This window comes from Phyllostomus hastatus, unplaced genomic scaffold (genome assembly GCF_019186645.2).
Source record: "Phyllostomus hastatus isolate PE091 unplaced genomic scaffold, TTU_PhHast_1.1 phas_contig_86, whole genome shotgun sequence".
Lineage (NCBI taxonomy): Eukaryota > Metazoa > Chordata > Mammalia > Chiroptera > Phyllostomidae > Phyllostomus > Phyllostomus hastatus.
Window position 1 is genome coordinate 91,415,301 of NW_025333977.1, and position 18,888 is coordinate 91,434,188.

Sequence of the window (18,888 nt, forward strand, 5' to 3'; positions counted from 1 at the left end):
ATGAGGCTTTTCTTGCCTCAGTGGTTGGTTCCTCTGTGAATAGACTGAAGAGGAGGGAGTCCCCAACCTCCTAAGGAGAATGGACTTGGGGCAACAGCGACAAAAAAAGTTAAACTGTGGATGACCACACTGTATTCTCTTGTGGGATTTCATCCCTGAATGGGGAGAAGGAAAATGGTTTAAAGACTCCCACCCGCACATTGGACAACCTCTCCTGGTGCTATGCTGCTGCATGTGGTTGTCAGGCTACAGGTTATAAACAATGGATGAGGCAGGTCTTGGTTGATTGCCCTCTAGAAAATAGGCCTGAAAAGGGGTGAAGGTATTGGTTCTGCTTTCTTTCTCCTCAGTTTAGAAAGGAGTCATTCACCCCAAGTTATCTGTGCCCTCAAAGGCTTGTTTGTGCGGCCACTCCCAGTGACAGACCATGGTCTCTGGGCCTTGTCTCCTGCTTTCCAGATTCCCATCCTTCCTCCAAAGCTTTACCATGATCACTTCCTCACAGGCAGATTCTGCATGAAGGGGTATCTTCGGCAGCCTCCTCACTGTCTGCTAGTTACTCAGGAAAAGCACAAGAACTGCACATTGGTGTTTGGAAAAATTAATGCTTTCAAGATGGGCTTCACACAGTCTTAGCACGTCTGTGTCTATCTCTCTCAACAGCTGAAAGGAAAGAAAGGAAAGAAGCATTCTTAGACAATTACTTCCCAAGGGAGCCCAAGGACTGGCTTTGTTTATTGAGTGTTTTTAGTTACAACACGTGAAGTTCTGAGATTTTTTTGGCTTTGAGTTTTTTTTTCTCTCTGTTTTTTGTTGCAGGGATAGGAAAGATGAGTGAATTCCCAGTCAAGAGGGCACTTGGACATTTCAAAATTGTGAAAGGCATGTTCTAATGTGGGCATAATTGCTGAATCCTTGGGATAAGGAATTCAGTAAGACTTGGTAGAGGGCACCCAGGCTCTGACCTGCATTGTACCCTGGTGTTCAGAGTCTTCCATCTGCAGCTGCTTGAGGCTTCTTCACCTCCTAAGACTTCATCTTGTCTTCTGATAGACACAGTACTTAAGGACACAGTTACAATTGGCTGTCATTGTCCTTAACCTTAGCCACCTCTTTCCACCTTCAGTTCCTTCTAACCAAAGCATAACACTCTAAGTAGAGATGGTGGATTTAAAAGGATCAGTGTCAGTGAGCCAGAGTCCACTGTATAAGAACAGAGGTGGCAAACTTCATAGTCTATGTGTTGTGGCTCTTCTTGCCATGTCTTGGCAGACATTTTTAATTGACAGTGCCACTCTGTCCTGCCTGTGGCCTCAAAATACACCCCCCTGATCTCAAAGATATTTATTAGTGCAAAGAGAAAGATAGTAACTCTAAAGCTCTAGACAATCACTTCCCCTTGGTTAGAAATGAAACTTGAGATGAAATAGTTGCCACCTCTGACCAAAGTCCTGCAGGTGTCCAAGTGGCCCATAATGGAATACATGGTTTGAGAAGAATGGATTTTAATGAATGCTCATTAAGTTCATGGAGCATCATGGAGCAAAATGTGGTGATGAGCTGCATCTGATGGCCAGTGGACAGGTGCCTGAGTCCTGGGAATTGGTTACTATGACCTGTGGAGACCATCTCATATTCCAGGTCCTATGAGTGGGAAGAGGAGAGAGAACCTGCTGTCCTGGACCTGAGGGAGCACCCATTTTTCAGAGAGGGTCTGAGCTGCTACTTCAGTCAGCTTGAATACTTGAATGCTTTGAAATTACCAAAGTAATGAATGCTTATGGTATAAAGAAGTGTAACATAAAATTCTATAAAATATAATTCTCTGATATCATATCAGGGAATTATTTCCTCTTCCCCCATCCTCCAGGGGCACTCACTGTTAACACTTTGGTATATATCCTATGAGAACTCCTTTTCTATGCATGTTGAAATACATTCTTATAGTATACATGGGTATATTTATATGTCTGTATTTTCACAAAAAAGTGGGATAATACAAATTATTTCAAATTATTTTGCAAATTGTTTTCTCCTACCTAACAGTGTATCATGGACATCTTTTATGTCACTACATATAAAATTGCTGGTCTTTTTAAATGGAAAGTATAACTTATATTGTATTATAACTATATCATAATTTATCTTGGAGGAGGCAAGATGGCAGAGGAAATAATGGAATCCACACTAACCTCTTCCCAGGACCAATCTGGAATTACAACTAAATAGTGGAGAAGTCACCTGGAACAAACAACTGAACAATAGTGAGAGAGAAGCCTTATAACCTCGGACAGACAGAAGAACCATCTTCAGCACTAACTGACTGCCCCTGCACAACAACATACAAGACATGGTGGGTAGAGTGACCATGTTGACCAGCTGGAGGGAAGGACCCACCAAAGAATGACCCAACAACAATCAAAACCCTGTTACATTCAGAGAGCCAACATAAATGGCATAAAGGGCATCCCAAGAGCATCAGGTTCAGGAGATCAAGGAGACTGCACCACTGAATCTCACAGGTCTCCTACCATAGAAGCTCATACCACAAACTCAGAGAATCAAAACAGATCAATTTAAGAAGCAAAGACAAACTAGAGTCTCACAAATAATAGGAAGACAAAGAAACAACCCCCAAACAAAAGGAAAAGAGGGATCCTCAGAAAGAATGCTGAATTAAATACAGGCAAGTCAACTATCAGACACTGAGTTCAAAACAGTGGTTATAAGGAAGCTCAATGAACTCAATGAGAATTACCAAAACCTACAGGGAAGCTACAAGGAACTTACTGTGAATTATACTAGCATGAAAAAGGGCATAGAAACTATCAACAAGAGACAAGAGGAAATGAAGGATACAATTTCTGAACTGAAGAACACAGCAGTAGGAATCACATACAGCCTAGATGTAGCAGAGGATCAAATCAGTGAGCTGCAGGACAAGGTAGAAAAACATTCCCAGAAAGAGCAAGAAAAGGAAAAAGGACTCAAAAAGAATGAAGAGGGGTTAAGGGAGATGTAGGGCAACATGAAATGTAATAATATCTGTATAATAAGGATATCAGAAGGAGAAGAAGAGGAACAAATGATAGAAAACCTGTAAACAGTAATGATGGAGACTTCCGGCCAAGATGAAGGCATAGGTAGACACACTGTGCCTCCTCACACAACTAAAATAAGGACAACAATAATTTAAAAACAAAACAACAACCAGTACTGACACAAAATTGAAATATATGGAATCTGACAACCAAGGAGTTAAAGTAGACACATTCATCCAGACTGGTAGGAGGGGCAGAGTCTGGGAGCTGGGATGGAAAGGGCTTGCCACAGGGCAGCTAGTGGACCCTGGACATGCAAGGTGGCAGCGGACAGGCCCAGCAAGGTGGAGGATTGTGGAGGGGCATGGCACACAAGGTGGCTGGCGGGCTGGGCGGTCCCACATTTGCACACAGATAAACCAGGCAAAACTGGGGAGCAAGACAGCGTGCAACCCAGGGTCCCAGTGCAGGTAAAGAAAGCCTCAAAACACTGATTGAAAACACCTGTGGGAGTTGAGGTGCCAGGAGAAACTTCCAGCCTCACAGGAGAGTTTGTTGGAGAGACCCACAGGTTCCCAGGACGTACACAAACCCACCCACACAGAAATCAGCACGAGAAGGGCCCAATTTGCTTGTGGGAAGTGGGGGAAGTGACTGAAATCCAGAAGAGAATGGAGCAAGTGCCACTGTTCGCTCTTGGATCCCTGCCCCACATACAGCATCACAATCCAGTGACTGGGTTGACCCACCCTGGTGAACACCTAAGGCTATGCCCCTCATTACATAACAGGTACCTCAAGACAAAAAAAAAAAAAGACCCAAATGAAAAAACAGATCAAAGCTCTAGAAAAAAATACAACTAAGTGACAAAGAGATAGCTAACCTATCAGATGCACAGTTGAAAACCCTGGTAATCAGGATGCTCACAGAATTGGTTGAATTTGGTTGCAAGTTAGATGTAAAAATGAAGGCTACACTGAGGGAAATAAAGGAAAATGCACAGGGATCCAATGGTGGTGGGAAGAAAACTGGGACTCCAATCAACAGTGTGGACCAGAAGGAAGAAAGAAACAATCACACAGAAAAGAATGAAAAAACAAGAATTCCAAAAAATGAGGAGAGGCTTAGGAACATCCAGGACATCTTTAAACATTCCAACATCTCAATTATAGGGGTACCAGAAGGGGAAGAGGAAGAGCAACAAGTGGAAAAGTTATTTGAAAAAATAATAAAGGAGAACTTCCCCATTCTGGCAAAGGAAATACACTTCCAGGAAGTCCAGGAAGCTCAGAGAGTCCCAAAGAAGTTGGACCCAAGGATGAACACACCAAGGCACATCATAATTACATTACCCAAGATTAAAATGAAGGAGAGAATCTTAAAAGCAGCAAGACAAAATGAGAGTTACCTACAAAGGAGTTCCCATCAGACTTTTTCAGCTGATTTCTCAAAAGAGACCTTGCAAGCAAGAAAGGGCTGGAAAGAAGTCTTCCACATCATGAAAGTTAAGGACCTACATCCAAGATTGCTCTATCCAGCAAAGACTTCATTTAGAATGGAAAGGCAGATCAAGTGCTTCCCAGACAAGGTCAAGTTAAAGGAGTTCATGCTCACCAAGCCCTTATTATATGAAATGTTAAAGGGACTTATCTAAGAAAAAGAAGACGATAAAAAATATGAACAGTAATTTTGCTTGGTTGTTTGTTTTGTTGATTAGGTTCCCTTTATAGGGTCCTGTTAAAGGTGAAATCATATGGTATTTGTCTTTCACTGCCTGGCTTATTTCACTTAGCACAATGCTCTCCAGCTCCATCCATGCTGTTGCAAAGGGTAGGAACTCCTTTCTTTCTGCTGCATAGTATTCCATTGTGTAAATGTACCACAGTTTTTTGATCACGGATGGAACAACTACCAACAACTGAACCTAAAACAAAAACAAACTAAGCAAACAGCTGGAATAAGAACAGAAGCACAGAAATGGAGGTCATATGGAGGGTTATCAGCAGTGGGGAGGAAATGGGAGAATGGGTACAGGGAATAAATAGCATAAATGATAGGTAGAAAATAGACAGGGAGAGGTTAAGAGTAGTATAAGAAATGTAGAAACCAAAGAACTTACATGTATGACCCATGGACATAAACTAAGGTGGGGGGGAATGTAGGTGGGGTGCAGGGCAGAGGGGAATAAAGGGGGGGAACAGGATAACTGTAATAGCATAATCAATAAAATATATTTAAAACATAGAAATAAAAATGGTATTAAGAGAATAAAGTACTAATAATTAAAAGGGATGAAAAAAAATTAAAGAAAAGGAACTACACAGACTAGAAAGTGAAGGGTTGGAAAAAAAAATATTCCGAGCAAATGTACAGGAAATAAAAGCCTGGGTAGCAATACTTATATCAGACAAAATAAACTTCAAAATGAAGGCCATAGAAAGAGACACAGAAGGACATTGATAATACTCAAGGGAAGAATCCATCTTCCTTTTTTCCCCTTGTTTACCAATAAACATGGTAAACATATGTACCCAACATAGCAGCAGCCAAATATATAACAAAAATGTTGGAGGAATTCAAGAAATATATAGACAGCAGCACACTTATATTAGGGGATTTTAACATCTACTGTCAAAAATTAATAGATCTTCAAAACAGACAATCAACAAGGATATTTTGGCACTGAATGACACTCCAGATCATATGGACTTAACTGATATATAAAGAACCTTTCACCCCAAAGAAACAAAATATACATTCTTTTCAAATCTACATGGAACATTTTCAAAGATAGACCACATGGTAGGACACAAAACAAGCCTCAACAAATTCAAGAAAATTGAAATCATATCAAGCATTTTCTCAGACCACAATGGCTTAAAACTAGAAGATAACCTAAAGGAAAAAATTCAAAAACAGTAAAATTCATGGAGATGGAATTACATGTCATTAAACAATGAATGGGTTAACAACAAGATCAAGGAAGAAATAAAAATCTTTCTGGAAACAAATGAAAATGAACATACAACAGCCCCAAACCTACGGGACACAGCAAAGACAGTCCTGAGGGGGAAGTTCATAGCAATACAGGCCTACCTAAAAAGGATGGAAACATTTCAAATAAACAACCTAAACTTAGATCTAAAAGAACTGGAGGAACACCAACAAACAAAGCTCAGAGTGCATAGAAGGAAGGGAATAATCAAGACCAGAGCAGAATTAAATGACATAGAGACTAAAAGAACAATTCTAAGGATTAGTAAATCCAGTAGCTTGTTCTTTGAAAAGGTAAACAAAGCTGACAAGCCTTTAAGGAGACTCATCAAGAAAAGAAGAGGACCCACGTAAGTAAAATCAGAAATGAAAGAAGAGAAATTACAACCAATATCACAGAAATACAGAGAATTGTATGAAATTACTACAAACAACTATATGCCAAGAAATTTTCAAACCTGGGTGAAATGGACAAATTTCCACAAACATATAATCTTCCAAAACTGAATCAGGAAGAAGCAGAAAGCCTGAATACACCAATAACAGCTGGTGAAATTGAAGCAGTAATGAAAAAACTCCCAGCACACAAAAGCCCTGGACTGGACAGCTTCACAGGAGAATTTTACAAAATGTTTAGGGAAGAGCTAACCCCCTGTCCTACTCAACCTATTCCAAAACATCCAAGAAGAAGGAAGACTCTCAAACTCTTTATGAGGCCCATATCATCCTAATTCCAAAACCAGATAAAGACACAACAAAGAAAGAAAACTACAGGCCAATATTGCCAATGAACAGAGATGCTAAAATCTTCAACAAAATATTGACAAGTCACATTTAGCAATAAATTAAAAAGATCATACATCATGATCAAGTGGGAATCATCCCAGGGATTCAGGGATAGTAGAATATACACAGTATATCACATAAACAAAGTCAAAACCAAAAATCACATTATCATATCAATAGATGCTGAAAAAGCATTTGATAAAAACACTCAGCAAAGTGGAAGTAGAGGGAGCATACCTCAACTTAATAAAGGCCATATACGAGAAACCTACAACCAACATCATACTCAGTGGGCAAAAACTAAAAGCTTTCCTACTAAGTCAGGAACAAGACAAGGATGTTCCACTTTCACCACTTCTATTCAACATAGTATTGGAAGTCCTAGCCACAGCAATCAAACAAGAAAAAGAAATAAAAGGCATCCAAATTGGAAAGGAGGATGCAAAACTGTCATTGTTTACAGATGACAGGATAGTGTACATAGAAAACCCTATAGACTCAATAAAAAAAACTACTCGACCTAATAAGTGATTTTGGTAAAATAGCAGGATACTAAGTCATTATTCAGAAATCAAAGGCATTTTTGTACAATAACAATGAAATATCAGAAACAGAAATCAAGAACAAAATCTCTTTTGATATAGCAACAAGAAAAATAAAGTACCTGAAAATAAACCTAACTAAGGAGGTAAAAGACTTGTACTGAGAAAACTATACAACACTGAAGAAAGAAATTAAGGAAGACACACATAAATGGAAGCATATAGTGTATTCATGGATTGGAAGAATTAACATCATCAAAATGTCCATACTACCTAAAGCAATGTATGGATTCAATGCAATCCCTATTGAAATACCAATGTAATATTTCACAGACATTGAACAAATATTTCAAAAATATATATGGAAACTTAAATGACCCCAAATAGCTGCAGCAATTTTGAGAAAGAAGAACAAAGTAGGAGGGATCACTATACCTGATATCAAACTATATTACAAGAGCACAGTAATCAAAACAGTCTAGTGACTGGCATAAGAACAGATACATAGATCAATAACATAGAACAGCAAGCCCAGAAATAAACCCATGTCTCTATGGTCAATTAATATTTGACAGAGGGGGAGAAGCATAAAACAGAGTAAAACCAGTCTCTTCAACAAATGATTTTTGGAGATCTGGACAGGTACATGCAAAAAAAAAATGAAGCCTGACCACCAACTTATTCTGTACACAAAAATAAACTCAAGATGGATAAAAGACTTAAATATAAGTTGTGATATCATAAAAGTCCTCAAGGAGAACATAGGCGGGAAAATCTCAGATATGCCATACCACAATATTTCCACCAATATGTCACTTAGAGCAAGAGAAATAAAGAATAAACAAATGGGACTTCATCAAAATTGAAAGCTTCTGCACGGTTAAAGAAAACATCAGCAAAATGAAAAGGGAACCAACTGTCTGGGAAAATATATTTGCCAGTGATACCTCAGATAAGGATTGGATCTCCAAAATACATAAAGAACTCACATGACTCTCCTCCAGGAAGACAAACAACCCAATTAAAAAATGGGCAAAGAACCCAAATAGACACTTCTCCAAGGAAAACATACAGAGGGCCCAGAGACATATGAAAGAATGCTCAACATCACCAGCCATCAGTGAGATGCAAATTGAAACCACAATGAGATACCATTTCACACTGCTCAGAATGGCCATCATAACCAAATCAAAAAACAAGTGCTGGCGAGGCTGTGGAGAAAAGGGAACCCTAGTGCATTGATGATGGGAATGCAGACTGGTGCAGCCACTGTGGAAAACAGTATGAAATTTCCCCAGAAAACTAAAAATGGAACTGTCTTTTGACCCAGGAATTCCACTGCTGGACTATACCCTAAGAATCCCGAAACACCAATTCGAAAGAACCTATGCATCCCAATGTTCATAGCAGCACAATTTACAATAGCCAAGTGCTGGAAGCAACCTAAGTGCCCATCAGTAAATGAGTGGATCAAAATACTGTGGTACATTTACGCAATGGAATACTATGCAGCAGAAAGAGAGAAAGAGCTCCTACACTTGCGACAGCTTGGATGGATCTGAAGAGCATTATGTTAAATGAAATAAGCCAGTTGGTGAAAGACAAATACCATATGATCTCACCTATATATGGAACCTAATCAACAAAACAAATAAGCAAGCAAAATATAACCAGACACATTGAAATAAATAACAAACTGAGAGTAACCAGAGGGTAGGTGGGAGGGGATAATGAGGAGTATAAGGAAAAGGGCCATCAAGGAACATGTGTAAAGGACGTATGGACAAAGCCAAAGGAGGGTGGGATGGAGGGTGTGTGGTTGGGATAGCTAGGGTAGGGGGTGTGGTGGAGGGGGGAATGGAGACAACTGTACTTGAACAACAATTAAAAAAGAAAAAAAGAAAAATAAAAAAAGTCCGTGAGATAAAAAAAATTTATCTTCCCATTCTCCTTGTTGAACACTTCAGTTGTTTCTAGTTTTTGCTCCTACAGAGTATACTGAAATGTGTGTGTAAATACTGTAGTAGACAAGAGTCTTAGAAGGAGATTTGCTGGGATGTTGGCTACACATTTTAGAAATGTCAATATGTACTGCCAAATTGATATTATGCCTATTTGCTCTTCTACCTGATACTATTTTTCCCCCCTCAATCTGGCAGGTAGACTGTGGCATGCTGTTATCAGTTTAATTTGCATTTTCTTGACCATTAATAAAGGTTAGCATCTTTTTATTTTTATCAGTCATTCGTATTTCCTCTTCTGTAAATTGCCTGTTCATATTCTTGACTCGTTTTTATACAGGTTGCTTAACTATTTCTTAATGTTTTTTTAGGAGCTCTTCATAAATTAGAGGTAGTAAACTTTGGTGTAACATATTATTGCAGTGTGGCAAATATTTGGCTCCTTGATTATCTTAGTATTATTCATGTTTTTGCAATTTTATCTATTCTTTTTTTTCTGTGAAGACTTAGAAACCCCTCAGTTACATGCATTCATATTTTTTGAAAATTTATATAACATAAAAAGATTTTTATAAGACCATTATGTTCTGTCTGTCCAGCCTCTTGCCCCACAGGTAACCATCAGGGTTAGTTTATTATGAATCTTTCCAGTGTTTTTTTTTTTTGCAAGTATAAGAAAATCTGAATCCATACTTATTTTACCCCTTTCTTATTAAAAGCAAGCAAATACTAACTATATTGTTCAGTATCTTGCATTTTCAACCCCAAAATATGTTGGGAATATTCTTTCCTATCAATTTACAGGAACCTGCCTTATTCTTCTTTTTAAGCAGCTGCATAGTATTCCATCATGGGGATACACCATATGTATAGTTTAGTGGGCTTCAGACTTTTTGGCTTATACATGGCCTAATATGAAAAACTATATATGCCCTCACACATTTAACATTTCTTTTACTATAAGTTTAAATGGCTGCAAATAATATATTTTCTAACATGTATTATATACAAGCTTTAATTGGGTTGGCCAAAAAGTCCATTACATTTTTTCCATATGATGACTCTAGTAGTGCTTAGTTGTCTTTAACTTCATTACAGACAAGCTTTTTAGATTGTATTGTGACAGTTGTCACATCAGCATACATTTAAAAAAAACTTATCAAAATTGGTGAATTTTTCTGCAGCCATGTTAATTTTGAAGATGGAAGAAAGTATGCAACATTTTTGGCACATTATGCTTCATTATTTCAAGAAAGGTAAAACCACAACTGAAATGCAAGAAAAGATTTGTGCAGTGTATGGAGAAGGTGCTGTGACTGATCAAATGTATCAAAATTGGTTTGTGAAGTTTCTTGGTGCTCTTAACATTTTGGCAAAATAATTCTTTGCTGGGGGCTGTCTTATGCATTGGAAGATGTTTAGCAGTACCCCTGGCCTCTACCCAGTAGAAGTCAATAGTGGGAGATAACCAACATACTCTAAATATCCAAATCAATACAGTTACTGGTGAAAATGAAAAATATGTCTTTTATTTTATGGAAAAAAACTAAATGGACTTTTTGGCAAATCCAATATATTTTCTTCAAACTCTTGGAGCTGTAAATTTAATGAATTGGAAAAGACAGTTCTCATTGTCAAAAGAAGCAGTCAAATTATACATGTTAACTTCCTGTTAGAGAAAGTCTGGCTTCTTTTTAATTCATGTTAGACAGCCCCCCTTCGCATACTTGGGACAACCCTGTCTTCAGAAGTCTAGTTCTAAGATGGGTACACTCAAAGATAAGTAGATATGGTCCAGACACTAGCTTATGATTTTGTCTTCTAGATAAGACAAAGTATAATCCTTTAAATGCTTCCTTGGTGACCTTATCCAATCTTGTGGCTTTAACTGCTTTCCATTTACCAATGACTCCCTGTTTCATTTATCTATTATGTTGTGACAAACCACCCCAATCTTGGTGGCTTAGAACAACAATTTATTATTTCTAATGATTATGAGGATTGACCAAGCAGTTCTTCTGTTTCATGTGGTGACTGGCAGGTACTAGGATGGCTGGAAGCTCCAAAGTGGCCTCACATGGCTGGCAGTTGGTGTGAGTGGGGATGGGACTTCGGGTTCTGAGCCTGGGTCCTTGGTGCTCCTTTATGCAGTCTTTCCTTGTGGCTTGGGCTTCTCACTACAGGGCAGCCAGATGCCAAGAACAGTTTTACTTAGTCTTGACTGCATCATCTTAAACTGTCCTTTAAAAAGTTAGGTAATGTAGTCCAAAGGTCAAAATTCAAAAGATGTAGAAAGATATACTGTGAAAACTATTTGTTTCACTGTGATTTTTTCAGCCTCTGTTCTCCTTAGATGATTTGTATATTCTTCCAGAGAGTAAAAAAAGCATGTGCAAGCCAGTAAGCTCAAGTTTTATGTCTTGCTTAGGAAAACCTTTCCACCCTAAGACTATAAGAGTTTTTCTTCTTGAAGTTTTATGGTTTACTTTTTTTTACATGGACGTCTTTAGGCTTTCCTGTGTGTATGATGTGAGGCCAGACATGATGGACTTTTAGGGCAGCCAAATCATTGGAGTTTTCCATCTCCTCAGCACTGAGGGTTCTCTACATGGTTCGCGTGGGCATAGTCTAAGGATTTTTCATAACTGAATCTCTCTTAGAACTTTCCAACCTGTGTAAGGGCAGAGGAAGGAAGCCAGATGAGTTGGACAGTTGGGCAAGGAAGGTCTAGGACATTTCCCCTGCCTCAAGTCAGGTGGAGAAGCTGGGGGTTTTGGAGTCATGACCTGTCCCTAACTTGGGACTTCCTAAGGACATTTGGCTTAGAGTTGTTTTCAATGGCAGAGCTGAAGCTGTGTTTTTTTTTTAATTTTTAATTTTATTTTATTGGTTTGTCTATTTAGGTCCAATGAATTGAGAATTTCAACCTGATATAAGATTATTTTTTATTGTGGGAGAATACACTAACTTTATTAAGCACCTATTATGTATCAGGTACAATGCTTAGTATTTTATATGTTTTATTTTTTTTCCTTATGATTGTTGTACAGGGTTTTTTGTTTGTTTGCTCAGGTTTTGTAAGATCAGCTATATCTTCATCCAAAAGATGAAGAAACAGAGATTTGGGGAAGTTAAGTGCTTTGTCTCAAGTTACTCAGCTAGGAAAAGATTTAGTATTTGAACCTAGTAGGTCTGATTCCAACCTCACATCCTTACCCAATAGCTAGAAAGTTTCAATTAACAGTATTAAGAGATTATAAAGAGATTCTTTATAGAATTTATGGGAGTCAGTTGTTTTCAAGAACCATAAGCAGAATTCATTTGCTGCAAAGTAAAGTAATCGTGGTAACTGATTCTTTACTTTTTGAAAATAAGAGCCAAGGAAGAGAGAATTCAGTTGGCGCATGTACAGCCTGTTCTATTGGTGTGGGTGAGGGCAGTCAGGGCACTCAGGTGAGTCAGATATTCTGATATCATGATGGTTATCCTGGGTAACACACAGATGATAGATTTTCCAGAAAAAAAGAAACTCCAACAGAATATAGAAAAAATGTTTAGTTCTAAATATATGTTAACCCAAATGTAGTATTTCTTTGATGGCACTGATACAGAGAGCTCTGATCAGATCCCTGAGGAGGAGTAGAGAGGGGGGCTGTAGGAGGAGGTTGCCCGAGGCAATGGTAAACAGTCTAGGACAGGATTGGCTGAGAAGCTGAATGCCTCCAGAGCACATGGAATTATGGGCCAGAATTAAAATAAAAAGAGGGCAGAGACTGGCTCTGGCTCTCTTTCTCAAGGATGCCTGGATGATTGGGCTACAGCTGCCTGCGTTTCCCAAAGGACGGTATTTTGGATGGGAGAAGAACCTCCAGGTGCGGCCTAGGATCAGGTTGGCCTGGCAGAGGGTGGCAGGGTTATTCTTCTTTGGGTGTTCTAGAGGGGGCAGACTCTGAGGCAGAAGCCTGCCATTCTTCCAAAATTGTGTAGCTTTTATATCTTATGTTGTTTTAGTTTGTAGACTAACCCTATAGAAATAAGACATTTAAAAACTAACAGGGGAATGATAGGTGAACTCAGAAATTAAAGAGTTTATCCTTAATTGATACTTACTGAAAGTGACTAAGGCCTGTGGAAAGCTGTGATTCCAAAATTGTGTAATTTTTGAATGAAGACTCCTTTCCTTTATCACCAAACCTTTACCTCCAGAATTTTGCCTAGAGGATGGCAGTGGGAAGCAGGACCCTACCTGCTATTCAGTAACAGTACAGTGGGCTCTTTTTGATCTTGTTCAACTTCACATTTACGATATTATCAACCTCAGTCATCATTGTGGTACCTGGTTTCACAGGGCAGATGTGCTGTAGGGGTTTAGTTGGCAAAGTTCTTGGAGGAGATGGAGAGGGCATGAAAAAAAGAGAGGAGAAGGGAGAGAATTCTTTACAGTAGGAATCCCACATGCTCGGTGAGGTAAAAGCTTTCATTTGTTGTGACTGACCACTTAAATTTTCCTGATTTCATGTTGATGAACTGTGGGAATTGAGGGATAGGAGAAACAGTTAGGAGAAACTCACCTTAGAGGGGTGAAGTTCTGAGGCTTGAGAGGGCCTTGTGCCATTGAATCACACTACCTCCTTTAATGGCTGAACATACTACTCATAGTGCAGGAAAGATGGAGGCGCCACCTTCTTGGCTGTGAGGGAAGCATAGGCAGCAATAATGAACTCTCTGGATTACCTAGGCCTCTTGGGTCAGGTTCTGAGGTATTCTCTCCAACTACTTATTAGCCCTTTTCTTTTCTTTAAAGAACTGAAACTGGAAAAGCTGGCATTCGTGCTGTGACCTACCAGACCCAATAAGCAGAGGGATTGAATCTTTACGGGCGCTTTATTCAGATGTCCGGTGATCTGAGAAGAGAGTGGATTTGTACCCTAACAGACCATCTTAAATTCCATTTTTGACCCTTTTTATAAGGAGAAGAAAAGTGTAGATAAGGGGATTGGAATTCAGAGAAAAATTTAATCAGATAAAAAGCTGCAGCATTCTTTCATCTGTGTACTGGGTGTGGTCTTTATCTGTGCCCTGGGTGGTAGGCATCTCACCCTGGAGTACAATGGCTCAGACAACATCCTAATTGCTTGAGACCTCCTGAGGCACAAAGATCTGCTTACAGTCTCCTGGAGTCAAGTTGGGCCACACCTTCAGTTCCTGAACAATAGCTTTTTACATGCAGTGATTACTAAACTTATTAGCTATTACCTGGAACTAAAATTTTTCCAACATTTGAGCCCCCTGTCAGAACTACTTTATAATTTAGGTGCTTTGGAGAAGGCGACACACCAGGTGATCATGTACTGAATGGGAAATAAGTGATCAGGACAGTGAATTAGGGAGGGTGGAAGAGGCATCAGCTCTCGCAAGTTGCCCTCACCAGAATGGCCTGATAGGCAAATGACTCTGAAAGCTTAGGGAAGAGTCATGGTTGCTCCTTTTTGCCCCCAATATCCACCCCAACCACTGCTTGTATCTAAGGCCTGGACTTCCAGGCTCCTGTCTTTGGCAATCTCTTTTGCCAAAATGTAAATATTCCCTGAGGGTCTAAATACTAAGTTCTCATGATAAAAACCTTAGAGGGGATGATATTATTATAATACTTTTCATGGGCCCAGGGTGGGTGAGCTTTGAAAAGGCAGAGAAAGAAGGAAGAGTCTGACTCTTAGGACATAGGGAGGGATGTTGGGTGGCATGCTGTGGTTGAATATTCAGAGCAACGTAGGGGTTCTCTCGATTGGTTGGGGAACTATATGCTCAGGGAAGAGGACAGGGAAGGGTCGTGTTTCCCATTTAACAGTTTGCAGGGTATGGTTGTGTGAGGTTCACGTGGGCCAGGGGTCCCTCAGCCAATGGAGAGTTCAAGATCTCAGTAGGGGATGGAGGTGAGCAAGAATGAAAGTGACACAAAAGCCAGGGCAAGGCAGGGTAGTTGGCTTCTGCCTTCTCCTCCTGCTGCCTGACCTGATATTTGAGGTGACATTTAAAGCCATTGTACAGGTGTGTGGTGGGCCATGGCAGAATGAACACTTTCTGGAGCCTTTGGAGAGATGAGGCTGATTCCTCAGCCTCCCTGCTGTCAGCTTCTCAGACTCTCCTCGGGAGTCCCTTTCTGGACCTGGAGGGGAGGCAGGACTTCCCTTTACTATGTAGGGAACTCTGGTGGGATTCAGGGCTCAGAATCCCCTCCCTCCTCGACTCTTAGGATGTGTGGGGAAGATGGGTACACTCTAGAATTCAACCAAAATAGTTAAATGATTTAAGTCAGTGCTGTGTTTAACAGAAGAGAGCAGGGACAGAAGCAGACAGAGTTTACAATTTCAGAATCATCTAAGGAGTTTGTTAAAAATGCAGGTTTCTGGGAGTGAGGCCTAGTTATCTACATGGATAACCAACCCTCTAAGGTGATTCTGCTACCCATTAATCTTTGAGAACCCCTGAGATAGAGAATGAATGAGGTTAGCTTGGAAAAGGCCTCATGGGAGAGGTGGACTTGAATTTCAGTGTGATAGGTAATACTTGTCTTAGGTGCTGTCCTCAGGTGTGGACCTAAGGAACCTGTTTACCTTAGGATACCAGGCTCTCATAGGAGAAACTGGCAGGTGTCCATCCCATCTCAACCCATGGATGATGTGGCTGTGAATGTGTTGCAACAGGCTTCACTTTACCACTTGGGCACTAATCATCAAGGGGACAGAAGTGGTGTGGGAGGTGGCTGAGGATGGTGTCTGCTGGAGTGTTTGTTTCACGTTGCAACGGAAGCACAGCTTGCAGGGCAAAATGGCAGCCTGGTGGTGCCTACTTCCTAGGGTGGGGCGGGAGGAAAACATCATGTTGACAGACAGTCCTCACTCTGGCATGCAGACACTAGCAACTGTGCCACCTTCTGTGTTGCCTTTACTCATAAGATAGCCCTGTGTGTCTGAGGAGCTGGCCAGTGCTGCTGCAGGAACAGTGGTCATTGTCATCCAGGGAGATGAGTGGGAAAGATCTGGGATGTAATTGGTTTTCTCCTCCTTCCATGCTGCTTGCCTTCTGCTCCATACATTTGTGCTAGCTTTAGCTGATCAGGAACACAATGTTTTCATGTTGGGGTGGGTAGAAAGAGGGAGAAAAAACAGTGCCAAGTTGAGAAGAAGGAACAGCAAAGAGAAGGGGATATATCTATGTTGTGACATTGAGTAACCTGTGATCATCCAGATGGGTGATGGATGGAATGGATGGGCTGCTGCTGGCTTGGAGTCACTTCTTGTGCCTGGAGGACACATCCCTGTAGTCAGCTGGGCGGGTGGGAGGAACCATGCCAGTAGCCATGCTTGCTTTGACCACGATGAAGGAAGGAGCCACTGCAGAGCATTAAGACAATCAACAATAATAACAAAAACCTAGTAAAACTCTTTCTTGGCCAATATCCCATCCCTTCTAATTGCACTGCAGCTAAATTGCAACTCTGATAGTCTCTTGAAACATTTTATTCAACTTCTGGAGGGGCTGTATTTAAAGTAAGGCTTATGAGGCTCTGCGGGAGATGGAGAAAGAGCAGCAGTGGGCTGGGGAGCTCCAAGGAGCCCATCTTGATGGGTTGAAGCCAATCTTGAGCAAAATTCCTGGCTGAGTGGGTTTATCCTGGGCCTGATCCCAATAGGTGTGCTTATGTTCTTAGGTTCACAGTTTGTGAGAGAAGTGCTTGTACCCATATTGTTCTTTAACATCTTTATTCTCTTCTTTCAAAAAGAGGCTGTATGGAATATTTTGCCCTTGATTACCAGAAGCAAGGGAAGAGGGCCAACTTCTTTCTTTGGACCCAAGAATGGAGTGTGGAAGAGTAGTACTGGCTCTATCAGAGTAGTTTACACACCGTCCACAGTCACTGGGCCTTTCTGTCTCAGAGTCAGGCACTCTTCCTACAGGCCATCCTGTCCATGTCTCCTGCACGGAGGGATCCATGGGTATGCCCCTCTCATGTCAGATTTCTCCTGTGTTGGAGAAATCCATTTTGGGCATTCTTATTTGGAAATGCTTTCCCTCATGTAGCTACAAGCCAGGAGCCAAAGAAAAAGATGAAAGGCTGTTAGTAAGTGGTTATGTGCCTGCTGTGTACTCAGCCTGTGCCCACAGCATGTCAGCACTGCCCTGGAGATCCTGCCTTATGGGGAGGGCTTCCATCACTCTGTGAAAGATGTCACAGTTCCTCAGAAAGCAATTTCAGAGCCCCAGAAACTCTCTTTGGGAGGACACAGATGGTACATATTTCTTTCTCAGCCTAGCCACCTACTAGGCATTTGACCATAGCAAGTTATTTAACCTCTCAGAACATGGGTTTTCTGTTCTGTAGCCTGGAGAAAGTGGTTCCTATTCTACAGAGCTTGAAGGGCAGTTAAGAGGCCCAAAGTTGATGAGGGATGTGAAAATACTTAGTGAGCTAAAAAGTCCTGGCCACACCTGAATTATGGATTTTGTCAATCATGAAAGAAGGGGGAGGCTATGGGTCAGTGCACTTCTCTCTGGAGAGAGAGGAAGAGGGGTTTGCATTTTTGTGTTAACTAAACTCTGGAGTATTGTCCGTTTAAGGTTATTAAGTAATGCTCATTTAACAAAACGATCCTCACAAAGCCTGAGAAGTAGCTTTCAGATAGTGGTGTCAGCTCAGTCCCAATGCTGCCCTTTGAGAAGGAGCCAGGATGTAGTCAATGGTGGTGCTGGGTCAGGGCAGTGGAGACTGTGGTCCTACTCCCTTCCTCCCTCTCCCTCCTTTCTCCTGCCCCTGACATGCCTCCTCCCCAGTATGAATTCTGTCAGAATCTGCAGCCTGTCTTGTCGTGGAGGCCTAGGCCCCCAGGAAGAGCTGCCACTGAGAGAGGTCTGCTTCTGTCAGCTGCCGGAAGGAGACCAGGAGACCTGGGATGCCAGCGTTTCTATTAGGACAGTGAGAAGATATTGCCGGCATGGTCTAGGCTGAAATAAAAGCTGTGGTGAATGTACACATGGCTGCTGGCTTGCTGTTAGGCCTGGGGCACAAGGTTGTCCCACACCTAGGGTCTCCTTGGGTTTCACTTCTCTGAGGAGTACTCCCAGCTGCTGGGGGACAGCCTCACCATGTGGGTGGGCAATTCACTGTGAAATGGGTCCTCCACACGGCAAGGACATGGTGTTCTGTTATCCTTCTCTAGGCCTTAGGCAGTGCGCAGGCCCCCACAGTCCATTCCTTTCCGTGACAGAAAAGCAAAATGATGTTTTTATGGGTATTCGGACTCATTTGCCTGTTTATTCATTCCGTTACTAAATCCTTGAGCACACGGCACTATATGAAGCACTTTGGGGGTTGCAGAGATGATTACACAGTAGACTCATTTATCTTCATGGAGTATATGGCCAAGTAAGGAAGCAGAGCCCTCTATAAAGGAGAAAGTGAAATGCAGTATAAAGTGGGGAAGACCAGGGAAGGCCTCCTGCATTGCGTGGCATTTGAGTTAGACATTAGAAAATTCTGGAGGATTTGACCATGATGAAGTGGGG

General features: G+C 41.0%; 1 protein-coding gene across 14 annotated transcripts in view; it reads left to right on the forward strand.

Annotated features, from left to right (window-relative positions):
- KALRN (kalirin RhoGEF kinase) overlaps nucleotides 1-18,888 on the forward strand; it is a 698,826-nt gene that overhangs the window by 55,285 nt on the left and 624,653 nt on the right. The window lies entirely within an intron of this gene.